The sequence below is a fragment of the Motacilla alba genome, chromosome 2 (genome assembly GCF_015832195.1).
Source record: "Motacilla alba alba isolate MOTALB_02 chromosome 2, Motacilla_alba_V1.0_pri, whole genome shotgun sequence".
NCBI classification, from domain to species: Eukaryota; Metazoa; Chordata; class Aves; order Passeriformes; family Motacillidae; genus Motacilla; species Motacilla alba.
In genome coordinates, this window is record NC_052017.1 from 80,671,945 (window position 1) to 80,684,988 (window position 13,044).

Consider the following 13,044-nt stretch of genomic DNA (forward strand, 5'->3'; position numbering starts at 1 on the left):
AGTGGGATGGGGTCAGATCAAGGTTCTCAAAGATACACCACAATTCAGTTCCTGAGTGAGAACTGTAATCTGGGTCTCACAACCCCAAGCTTCATCCTTGGTCTGCTACCAAGCAGATGTCTCTGAATTAATTATGCTACAGAAACCATATCAGCTGGTATCCTGCAGTACAGCAAATAATATCTAGGACTTCCCTGGGGCTTGTGAATTTTTTTTCTATAGAAGGTGTCTGTCATCTAAGCTTCATAAAATTTTTTAAAACTGAAATGAAAGGGCTCACTGGGTTTTGCCAAAGGTCAGAGAAAACATTATTTTTATGGTTATATATTTAAAGATGCATTTGCTAAGGACTGATCTTCCATGATATCTATAGTTTTGGTTTTACTTTTCTCAACTTACTTGCCGCCTTTGGAAAATAAAGGAGCCATGTACTGTTTAATGAAAGAAAGAAGCAGCTGTTTCATGCAGACTAAATTACACAAAATTCAGTTTTGCTTTTTTTTTCACAAATTTTCATAGATTTTGGAAAACATGATGATCAATGAAATTTAAGATTTATGTGCTAGCATCAGCTACCAACAGGTCACTTAAATCAGAGAATCAGTTAAGACATGAAATTACTTGGAAGAATTCCAGAAAAGGAATGACATTTTATTCCAAGAATAGTTGTGCTCCTGTCAGGGTGAGTGGAGTATAAATAGCTGAGACTATTTATCTTACAGGTGAAAATGGTAGAAGAGGTAGAAATGGTCCAGTGTTGCATACTGGGAAGAAAGGAGATTTCTTAAGAAAACCATTGCATGGTATCCTTCTGCAATATTAAAATGCATCTGCACATGAACACACAAAATGAAACCAAAATGAACAAAAAAACTCCAAACCAAATACAATACATCTATTGAATTTCATCTTAAGGACACCCAAAAATGTTACAAACATTTATTTTTAGCTAAGTCTTGTAGAGATACACAGAGAAACAAATTTTGTATACATGTGCTACAGTGTTCAATAATTTGTTTCTTTGACTTACATTATGAAGTTGATTTCTCTGGTCATAACACTCTTGGCCTTTTGTGTCCTCGTTAATAACACTGTTTGGCTGAAAGGTACTAAAAAGTGTTATTCTTGTCAGTATCTTGGATCTGGAAAAGTCTGCCTGGATCATCAAGCCAGTGAAATTCAGGTTCAGAAAATGATGTAAAATTTAGGAGCCAGGTAGGCCGCAAATACTAATGGCAACAGAACACTATAGACTTCAGGAAAAGACCAGAGAAGCACAAGGATAAGTGGTATCGCACTCAAGAATAAAGATTTTCAGAACTTTTGCTGTCAAACTCAAGGAGATCAGAGTTGTATCAGAAGTGATTTATTTTGAATAAAATTACTCAGTTGTGTAATTTGCAGAAAGTTGGATAAAATCCATGTTTTCCCTGCTCTTTGAAGTCTTCATGAAAAACATTACTTCAGTGGGAGCAAGACCACAATAATTTCTCTTTTATTACTGTTTTTCTCCATCTCTACCATTTTAAACAAGGTAATACTGTTTGTTCTGTCAGAAGTCTTAAGAATGTATTATACTTTAAAAATTACTATTTTGGGATCACAGTGGGGCTTTTGGAAGAACTAAGTGCTGCTGCTCTTGGACTATAAATCTGTGGTGGTTAGTTAAAAGGCTAAATGAACATTAACAGGTACAGTCACTTGGACCTCAATGGAGTTAAAACAAGTAGCAGAGCAAGTTCAGTGGCTTTAAATGAATTATTATTAGTCAAATCCCTGCTAAACCAGATAAATGTTATGTCATTCTCTTTTGTAATTTTCATCCAGAGAACTCTGGCTGACTGGTGACTTCACATATTCTGGTCTGTGCTTTCCTGCTAGCAATATGTTTCCTCTCCTTGCACTCCAGTCTCTTCATTTCTTCTATTTTGGCCTAAAGGAGTCTTTTCTGGTTATTTTGACTTTACCATGCCTATGGAGTTAGCCTGGCAAAGTCAGGATGACTCACGCGTACTGCTCATGTGATTTGCATACGCCCGTGTGTGTGTGTGCACATGGCCACAGTTGTTCATGCCTGGGAGCTTGTGCTCAGCAAGGCGAGAATGAAGTTGGAACTTAAGAGTGCCCCGGTACTGCTCCCGTTTTGACCGGATGTAATTTCTGAGTTGAACCAGAAGACATGTGTCAGGACCTGGAAGTTTCCCAGCCCTGCACATGAAGCAGGAGCAGGCGTAGCACTCTGTGCACTGAGCTTCTGCTCTGCAGTGTCTGTTTGCAGGTGTCTGTTTGGGATGCATTTGTATGGACTGGTTCTGTGGTTTCAAGCAGTGGTGGCTGGGGCATGTTCAAGGATGTTTTTGATTTTTCATTTGTTCTGCTTTCACACCCACACCCCCCCAAAAAAAAATCCCTATGTTTATTTTATTTTGGTTTTATTCTGCCTAATATTGTGATTTGGAAAGCATATAAACAAAATGCAGATTTATAAGAAGTCTATTTCTATTTCTTTCATGTTTCTTATGCCTAGATTCTGCTCAATAATTGCCATCTTTCTATGTGCATTTTTTAGTCAAGCAAATAAGCTAAATTTAATGAGGTGTTTTTCCTTATGCAAGGACCTCTTCAGCATGAAGAGAAAGATAAGTAGTAATATTTGCTAACATAAATTATAAGGAGAAATGTTAGTATTTGTAGAAGGAACACAAGGTAGTGGATTGCAGTTGCAACCTTTTATCCATTATTGATTCCTGAACGTAATGCAGGCATGTTTTGGAGGAGGGGAAGAGGAAGGAGAATATTTTTATCCTTTTATTCTTACTCTTGTTTTCCTCTCCTTTTCTTAGTTTTGATACATTTTCTCTTTTGACGAGATTCTCCTTCTTGGCAGATACCAACAAAAGCAAAGAATGTGTTCAATAGTATTTTAATTAGCAAGTGAAGTTTACTTATATTCAGTTCTCTTGTGCATAGATGGTGAGAACACTGAAGTCTGCAAAAGGCTCCATCTACCTGGTGTCCCTAACACTTCTACTTAAGCTTCACTGACATCATCCACAGACACTTGGAGCAGTTTCCGTAATGCAGGTTGTCAACTTTGTGGAGTAAAAGCCAAGGCTGGCTGGTGAAATAATGTGGAGCTGGCATGTTCTTATCCTACTTGGTGTCCTTTTTTGTCTTGTGAGGTGAGCAGGGGTTGTCATTTGGTGTTGTGTGAAGATCCTGGGTGCCTGGGCAAACTCCCAGCTGTCTGGGTGAGGCGAGGTTCTGCTGTGGCACACTGCCTGAGCAGTGCTGTGCAGCTGCAGCACAAGTGGGAAGCCTCGGCGTGCAGACGAGCCACGGTGTCTAGACATGCTGTGATTCTTTCTTGCTCAGTTGCTTGTGGAGCCAAATATCTTTTCAGGTGTAGCAGACAGATGTGAGCACAGTGCCTGAACCCGTGTAACAGCAAAGGTGGTAACTACGTGTGCACTCTCTGTGCCAGATGCAATCACACTGCTTGCTCATAACACTGACTTGTACCCTATCCTATCAGCAGCAGGAACCACCACTCCCACGTGTTTTGCTTTAAATCTTGTGATGATGTCTTGAAACCTTCCACTAGTATACACCTATGTCTATTTTTATCTATTTGCAGAAGTCCCCTTGCTGCCCCATTCTTTTAAATTAGTGGGCTTCTGGGAAATAAAATGTACCATGGCTGAATTCCCCTCTTGTGTACCTGTGTTTGTCATCAAGAGTAGGTACAAACAGCTGTTTGGGAAGTGAGTTTGCCTGTTGCTTTTCCTGACCATTTTCATAGAAGTTTTTGTGTTAGACTGAAACTGATTATCCATTCCAGAAGTCATTTTGAAAGGAAAGGGTGGGAGGCAAAGGCATGAAGCAAAGCCACTCTAGCCTTTTTACTTTAGCAAGTGATGCTAAACCAAAGCAAAAGTAAACTAAAACATGACTGCATACCTTCCAGTAAAATAATTGATGGGGTTTGTTTTTGCAGCTAGACTTCTAATTTTGGTGGCTTTATTCACAGTTTCTGTAAGACTGGTTTTATGTGGGCTGTATAGACTGTGTTAGCCTAGTTTTAGCTTAAATAAGTGAATACTCAGGGTAGTTTCTGGTGTTATCCTACCCACAGCATGTACTGTATTGTGCTTGATGAGAGTGCTTCCACAGTCACAGGAGGAGCAGCGTTGTCATATGAAGGAGTGTAAGGGAAGCAAGACATGAATCTGTAGAAATCTAATTTTTATGTATTAGTTTTTGTCTGTGTGCATGTTTTCCCTAAATCAATAAGACGGATTCATACCCTGCTTTCCAGTTTTGTTTAGGTAATTAAGATTAGAATAAAAGTAACCTTGATCAAGCTTTTATTTTGATCAAATAAAATCTGATATGTTTATGTAGATATAAAAATCATGAAGTGAACAGGTTCAGGTGCTTATAGAAAGCACCAGTAGTCTTAGACTTGTTTAGAAAAATTGAGGTATACAGCCTTCTTTGTAATGTTTCAAAGTCTAATAATTCCGCTGCTCATTCTGGTGTAGTGAGTGCATACATAAATCACTAGCACACTGCATCTTGGAGATGGGTTGCTTGTAGTTGTCTGTAGAACTTACTGCACAGTAACAGTTATAATTAATTACTTGACAGACTGAATGTCTCAGAGTAGTTTGTCATCAACATGCACTGGTGACGGGTAGTTTGAGTGCTGAGGTGTTTGAGTATTCTCTGGTACATAGTAGTATAAAAAGCAGAATTTGGTCCTCTTCCAAGTTTTAAATTTGTCCTTGCCTTTCTGAAAAGTGGGAGGCAAAGAAAAGGTGATGCAATGTCTTGTTGAAAATGTAAGCCTCTCCTACCGCCTTGGACTATGAAATTGAAAGTGACTTTCTATACTATAGCTTCGCTTGATCCCTGTGCCTTGGAGAACACCATCTAAATCTGCTTTTGGCAACTTCTACAGCAGAGTTTGACATCACTGAATTTGACGGAGGGGTGTGTATATGTGCACATATGATATAAACAATATGATATAAAGTCTTAATTTAGGATAAAATATGTAAATTGTAATCTGGAGTACTTGATTATAGGGAGAATGGGATTCTTGAGAAATTTTGATGTGGTAAACATAAATCTGAATATTTGTTGGCCAATCTGGAGAGTTCTTCTTGTTCGTATGATGCTTCCAAACATTTCTATGGTTATGCATTTGGCAGACTTCCTGAGACTTTCATAGGTCAGGAAAGCATTGGAAAAAAAAAATCACAAACACTTACAGTCATCTAGTGCAGTCATTTCATATAAGTGAGTAAACAGAGTGGAACAATGACTCCTTTTTTGCCTCATGTCTCTGTTTAGGTTCAAGGGTGAGCTGTTGATTGCTGGTGTATTTGTTCTGTTCTGTAGACATTCTCAATCTAGGAAATGAATGCTTTAATTGGACAGAGTACTACTGCTTTTTCTTGTGAAGTGCCTTTTTCTTGAGGTGCTGAGAGCTGGAAACTGCTATGTGATTCCTGTCTTGCTGTTTCAAGTAGCGATAGCACTTGATTGATTAGCAGTACTTTCTTAGTTTCAATAAATAAAAAAAGCAAGATAATTTTTTAATAATTATGTTGTATTTGTCATTCCTACAAGATGGGTTAATGTCTTGAAATGTGCTTAATGATGAATCTCTCTCTCGAAAATGCCTTTTGTATTGTTTTGAGATATTAGAGAGTAACTATGTTTTTCTTTTGAACTTTGTTTTATGGAAAGGTGGAAGAATACTGAACTTTTACCCACCTGAATTTTGTTATGGATTTTACTCAGGGACAAATTTAAGTCCATGTATTAAACATGCTTAATTTTAGTGGTATTAAAGCACCAAGGCAAAATTTTATAGTAAGAATTTTTCTCAAATTCATGTATCATGGATTTTGATAATTCTGCAGCAAGTATTCTTCTTCTGATTCTCATCCCAAGCTGCCAGGTATTTTAAAAATGATTTTTTTTTCTGTCTCTTCCCATTTGGTTCTTGTTCACACTGTGTAGTTAAAGTGCCTTACATTTCTAATTTATTGACTTGAGAGACATGTTTTATGTCTGCAATAAATATCTGAGAATTGCTGATGATCTGCCTCCTCAATACCTGTTATCTCTCTTCTGTGTTTCTTCAACTCCTAGGAGCCTCCAAGGTAGACCCAGGACCCCACTTTGGCTCTGCACGAACGCTGAACAGAGGCAGTACATGATTACAGAGGGATGGTGACTAAAAGGTGAGTAAGAGACTGTATTTTGCTCAGTAGATGATAATGTCACGGAGAGATGATGTTTGGAAAAAAGACTTGTAATGTGACTTTGTAGACCATTACAGTTGTTCTGCCTTTCTCTTTTCCCTAAGCTAAGGAAATCCAACAAATGGAAAGGGGAGGAATGCAAGAAAAAGAACCTGCAATTCTTCTCTCTTCTTACCTCTCTTGAATTATGCTCAACCTCAAAAAGGGAAACTGTGTAGAAATGGGGGTGTTTGTTTACAGTGACACTAAAAGAGTAACATGTTTGAAGGTCACTATTTCAAGATGCTGTTTTGGAGGCTCCACACAAACCATCAGTCTAAAAAAGTCTTAGGAAAAGGAAGCCTGTATAGCTAAATGACCAGGTAGTGGAGACTATTAAAAGCAAGAGGACAGCTTAAAAAAGGCTGTGTCTGTGTTCCAAGAAGGAAATAAAATCAAAACATTCCCCTATCAGGCTAAACAGAAAGTTAATGAATACTTTTTTCGACCACACCAAGAGTGGGAGGCCAGCTGGAGACTCTGTGTGGCCTGTGTGTAATGACTCTATGACAGGAATGATCCAAGATAAAGCTATGGCAGAAAACTGAGTAATTCTTGTGTGGATGCACTCACCACTGAAAAGTGTGGGGTGGTTCCTCTTTTGGAAAACTTCTTATGGGAGTTTAAGGAGATTGCCTTTCTGGAACAAATTTAATGTTCTCAATTTAGCAGGTACAGATGTAGCCTACCCAGTTGTCTTAGGAATGGTAGAGTGAAGACCAGCTACTGACTGGCATGCAGCCACTTGCTTTTAAGTGTCTCACTAGCTGAGTACTTGAAGATGTCTAATTCATGCCGTATTTCAGAAAGCATTCATGTGGACTCACGGAGGCTAAAAGCTAGGGGGGTCTCCTGATTAAACTGAGTGGATTAATTAAAAAATTCGATTAGTATCTCTGTTTTCAAAAGAACATTGAGTATTACAGTGGAGATACTGAGAAAGGATTGATTTCTTTGAATAAATCCTGATTAAGAGGATGTTTAAGACCTGGTAAACTGGTTAATATTAGCCTTCAGCTACTTGAAGGATGTTTAAAAAGATGATGGAGCCAATGCTCCTAGTTGTGGCAAACCAGTAGCAGGAGATTAACATACACAGATTGCAAATTGAAATGTTCTGATTGGACATTGTAGGTAAATCTTTTCCTGGAGGAGTGTAGTTCAGCACTGAATAAAACATGTGTTTGTGGTGGGGGTGGCACCTCTCCCAGCGGAGCTTTCAAATCTTACTTGTGCAGTGCTATGACTTACCTGATCTTCTGTGGCTTTTAATGGCTAGCCAGACTGTCTGACTGGAGGACTCCCAGAGATCTTATGTAGCCAGCATTTTTGTGATTTGAAGTCAATTTACAGAAATGTCCTGTGGTCTTTGAAGGAGACAACTGGCATGCAGGTGAAAGATATCATTGGATGTATTGTTCTACTTAAATTATGAAAATTTATTTCATATTCAAAGTTCTCTTGAAAATTTTTTAAAAGAACTAAACAGGCACAAGTTACAGAGGAAGATGGCCAACTGTGTTAATAATTGTTTAAATGGTAAGAAAAAAGCTTCAGGGGAAAAGTGTGTTGGAAATCACTAGTGGATTTCCATAGATAGCTCTGTGAGTGCCTGGGGGTATTTTCATATTCCTAAATGACTTGGGACAAAAGTGTGGTGACAAGGTTTGTTTCTGAAACTAAGTTTTACAGTACAAAAGAAGGTATACAAAAAGGGGGCAGACTGAAACAAAAAAGAGCCAAGTAAAAACCAAATGGCCGTTAAAATGGTGGAAGAAATTCAGGATCAGTAATGTTCAAGTATTTTGGGTTAGCTTGAGGTCTTGGGATTATAAGCAGCAATTTATTGAAAAAATCAGCTCTATATTTTTGTAGCAATCAGGAATCAAATTATATCAGGAATTGCTCTGAAAGGAGAGAAACTGAAATAATAGACCACTTTGTAAATCTTTGAAGTGTTTGTGTCTTCAAGATGGTGTGCTGTCCTGGTCTCCTCATCTCAGAATAAGTGGAGTAGAACAGGAAAAGTTTAAAGAAGGGCAACAAAAACGAAGAAGAGTAGCAGAAGGCAGAAGACATCCATGGAGCAGCATCCATGCAAGAAGAACTAATTAAATGAGAGTTTCCAGACTGAAAAAGAGAGAATGGCCAGGTGCTAATGCTAGGTGTTTATAAAATTATAGGAGCTGTGAGGTGTGTGGATGGGAAATGAGTACTCAGTGCCACCTAATTTTGTATTAGAAGAGAGATGAGGTGAAACAGGCAGAGAACAGTTTTAAAGCTAGGAAAAGAAGTGTTTTGTTTTGGGATTTTTTTTTCTGTAGTGTGTAAGTTCTGAAATTCCTTGCCATAACATGCTGTGTGTGCTGCATGGATGTAAAGAGCTTCTGAACAAATATGGAAAAGGAGGTGGAAGAAAATAAAAAAAAAACAGTTGATAAACAAAGGTACTATCTCTAGGTAAGAAGGGTACTGAGCTGCAAATTATGGAAAGTATGAAGTATTTTGGGGAGAGTGGAAGAGAATTTTTGTACGTGGCTGCTCTGAACATCTGCTCTTAGCTACTTCTGAAGACAGAGTGGTAGGCCAGGCTGGATGTTTTGTCTGAGTTGATTTTGTCATTTCAGTTGGGCTAAACAGGCAGCCTGACCCACTGTGGTGGTTCTTCAATGCTATTTTATAAACAGTAAGGTTGCAGGGTGCAGTCCCAGAAGAGAACTCTGTTACTAACACTATTTTAAAAAATGCTAAGCTGTTATGTAATTTGAAGTCTCCCACAGAACTTGGAGCCTTTTCCCTCATTGTAAGATAAATGCTTTTAATCTTATTTTGGCACATGATAAATTACAGTTAAATTTGTTTTAATATGTTCAAGCTGTTTCTTTGAGATTTCAATTCTTATTCCAGAATTCTCAGTTTTCTGTTTACACTGTTCTCTGTACAGTCTGTAGTGCCTGTCAGGGAGCGAGGAATTACCAGAACACCTTTTCTCAATCTGTGAGTTCTAGTGACACCTATTTTGGTGTAGAGATAGTAAACTTCAAGGGGAGAGATAAGCAAGATGAAATGGCAAAGCCTAAAGGAAGTACAAAGAGAATGAGAAAACACTGATAAATTTGGAGATACTTTTGTGCTTGCGAATTAGCTTGAGAAGCAAAGTTTTGGAGTTATATTATCATGATCAAAGGGGAAAGGCTAAAAGTGACAACATTTCATAATGATAGCAGTTTAAATGTTCCAGTTTAAATGGCTGGAACAGATAAGGTTACTGGAAGGATGATGGTCATGGGAGAAAATTAGAGGAAAGTAGGTAAATTGATCTTAAGGAGTTGAATGAAAAGATGTAAAAGAAGTTGAGGAACTACTGAATAAAGTTCTGAAGAATTAACAGAATTTTAGGAGGTTAGAAAGGAGCAGATACTGGGAAATGAAAGCAACAGTGTGTGTGGTTTTTCCATCAGTGGTTTATGCATGTGAGATGGATGGATCTATGCAAGTATTAAAGAGTATTCCAACTTCCTGTACCAGTATGTGTACTTCCTCTGGGAAGTTTTCCAAAGGAATTTGAAATCAAAAAAATTCTGAAGGGGGAAAGTTTTTTTTTTTTTTTTTTTTTAGGTCAGAGAGGTTAGTTGCTCTTTGCAAAAATGATTTTTTTTTAAACAGTAGCAAAAATTAAAAATTAATCTAAAGAAGCTGAAATGGAGACTGAGAATTTCTAAGTAACATGGACAAGACTTGCAAAGACAGAAATTATATGAAAATTTCAAATAGTAATGTACAGTCCTGAGGAAAGAGTATTTTTCTTTCAGGAGGAGGGGATACAAAGCTGTGAGTTTAGATATGGATGGATGGGAATTGCAGAATAAGAGCAATTAAAAGGGAAAGAAGAAGAATTATGTAAAATAAGTCATTACCAATTTAAAGTAATGCTTAGGTCAGCCATTTCTCCACCCACCTAATTCTTTGACCTCATCCATTTGTGAAGAAAAGTTCTTCTTCTTGGGCTTCTGGATCTTCTGGTGTCTTCCTTGTGGCACTGTGCGTGTAGTGATGAGGATTTCCCTTTGTGCAGGACCTGTGGAATTTTAACAAATGAAGCATAACATTGAAAAGCTTGTTAGTAGTAGTTACAAGAAACCTGTGTTGCTTCAAAGCAGCAATAGCAATTTCAGAGTTGAAGGAGCTTCATTCTCTATTAGGAGCTTTGTGCCTGGTATGTAACATAACTGCGGATCACTGGGCTGCAAACAGCTTTGTACTGAAGTGATGAATTGGGGTGTGCTTGAATCTGCATATGAGGTGAAGAAAGATCAGGGAGGGATGGATGAGGTCATTGTGCCTAATGGAAAACTCTTTGTTTCTTGCTGCAGAGAATGAGACTCTTCCCATTAAAGCCAGTTAAATCTCTGAGATTAATGGCATCTAGAAGCAGGGTTTTAACACCTGGAGTGAAACTAAATGGTCTTTGATTTATAATTTTAATCTCTCTGTTTTTTTTTCTTTTGCTTAAAATTCTAGTTGGAGGTAAGGTTCAGCTTCCCCCCCACTGGCACAAAGGCTCTCCTTCAGGTCACACTCCTTGCAATAGCAATGCTGCCTTTAATTATTTCAGATATCTCTCATTTGTCTAAAGTCTGATGAGATGCTTTCTCTTGTTGTGATGATTGAAAGTGTCATAAGAATTTGTAGAAAAGGGCACTGTTTTGAGTCCTTTTGAGCTGACTCTGCTGAACCAAGTTTGGTGGATTTATATGTATATTTTTTCACATGACAGAGATTTTTATACTTGCAGTGTGTGCATTAAAATATGTATAATCTGTTTGCTCTGGAAGCCCTTTTGGCAACACTGCTGAAGCAGTTTGAATTATTTTTCACTCGGATTCAGATTGTATCTTTATAAAATGTGGTGAAATCCAGCGCTGGAAAACATGCAAGATTGACAGCCCTGGAAATTGAAATCCCTGTTAATCCATGTACCAGCTAGCACAGCCTAGCTGGAGCAGACTTTCTATGTTGGCAGCACAGCTCATGGTTAAACTGATGAGATGACCTCTGTTTCAGTTATTTATTGTTTACAAAGCATTGAAGGTTTGCAAAGGTTTTTCACAGTAAAAGCAATGTGTTTCAATTTCTGTTTTCAACGTCTTTCTATATGATGTGTTTATTACAGTATAAATACAGGTGTCTTTTAAAAAAGCAGAGCTATGAACTCTGCCCCGAATTTCTTCTGTAAAAGAGGTGTTTGTGTACAGTTGTATTATTAGCTGTAGAAATTGGTAGGGCTGTAGTGAAAGAAACAGAATGCATCATGGTGACATTAGCAATTTAGGATTTCTGCTAGATCACTCTGCAGCTCTCTAATCAGCATCATGGTGAAAGTGGCATGTAACAGGAGTTGGCCATGTATGAAAGGATGGGGGGAATTTATTCCTGTATCCAAAGTATGCACCTCAGAGAGAGTCTCATCCTTTCTCTGGAGGGAAGCATGCAGGGTTAGAGCATAGCAACCACATCATGCTGGGAAGTTTGGTATCACTCTTTGGTAAGTTGAGTGTCATTCTCCTTTTAAATGTCTATCTTCTCAAGTTACACATTTCCTAACACTGCCAGAAACTGCCAATTATTTACTTGGCCAGATGCATACAATATATGCAAGTTTCCTTGTTTGGTGTGGTTTTGATATGGGATTTTCTTTTTGTGTGTCCGGTCCCTTTTATTTTTTAACCCTCTCAAGATCAAATCCTGCATTTTATTATTGTATAAAGTACCCAGTGGAAAGACATTTTATCCTCACCATTTTCCCTTTGGGCTCTTTATTTTGAATTCCAACAACAGATTCTGTAGACCCTTCTCATACCTGTGATACTTGTATCTATTTGCACCACTGCTGCATAGAGTGGCACTTTTCTGCTCTGACTTTTCAACACCACACCCACAGCCAAAGGGAAGGTTTCATTTGTAAAATATTTTATTGTGTCATTAGTAGACACCATTTCCAAGGATTCCTTTTCTTTTTTTTTTTTTTAATTTTGTTTTTGTTTTGATATTCCTTCAGGAGCTTTGATCTTGGGCTGTTGTCCTAGAAGTAGATTTAACAACATGTCTTTCTGTAGCGCTGTGCAAATGACATCAATGCAGAGACTTAGTAAATAAAGGAGAAAGACTATAACTGCAAAAGGCTTACAGTAGAAGAGATGGAGACGGTGAGATTTTAATATTGTGAAAGCATTTTTAGTACCACTGTCAGGTGAAGAAAAGAAATAAAAGAAAATGCAAGAAAGGAAAGGTAATGTTTTTAGCATTTTATTTGTGTTTACATGAATACCCTCTTCTGCTGATGACAGCATGTTTTGGTTAACTTAAAAAGGAGAGGAACCGAGGTCTACAGAGACTAGGAGGATGAGGTTGGATGGAGTAGGGGAGCACAAAAATGGGTACAGGCCCTACTGTATACGTTTTGGGGGTGTGTATATATAATATATATTTTTGGTAGTCCCAGGCAGCACTGAGGATCTTGGAGACTGCTGGTCATCCAGACTTGGCATAAAATGGATGGATGGTCAGGAGGTTTCCCTTTAAGCAGCTGTGGGGGTTCTAGAAAAATTGGATGCAAACTAACCAGCCCAAAAAAGCTGAATCTATGCCTTTACTGTTAGTAAAATCTAAGCAAAGATGCAGTCATCCTATGTGTTTCTATTTAGAGGCTGAAGGTGACCTTGACATA

At 38.0% G+C, this 13,044-nt stretch overlaps 1 protein-coding gene across 5 annotated transcripts in view; it reads left to right on the plus strand.

Annotated features, from left to right (window-relative positions):
* Window positions 1-13,044, plus strand: part of SEMA5A (semaphorin 5A) — a 318,036-nt gene that overhangs the window by 76,384 nt on the left and 228,608 nt on the right. For all 5 annotated transcript variants that reach the window (XM_038128190.1, XM_038128193.1, XM_038128191.1 and 2 more), the window contains one exon: window positions 6,166-6,257. The gene's annotated coding sequence lies outside the window, so the exon portion shown is untranslated. The remainder of the gene's footprint in view (window positions 1-6,165; window positions 6,258-13,044) is intronic.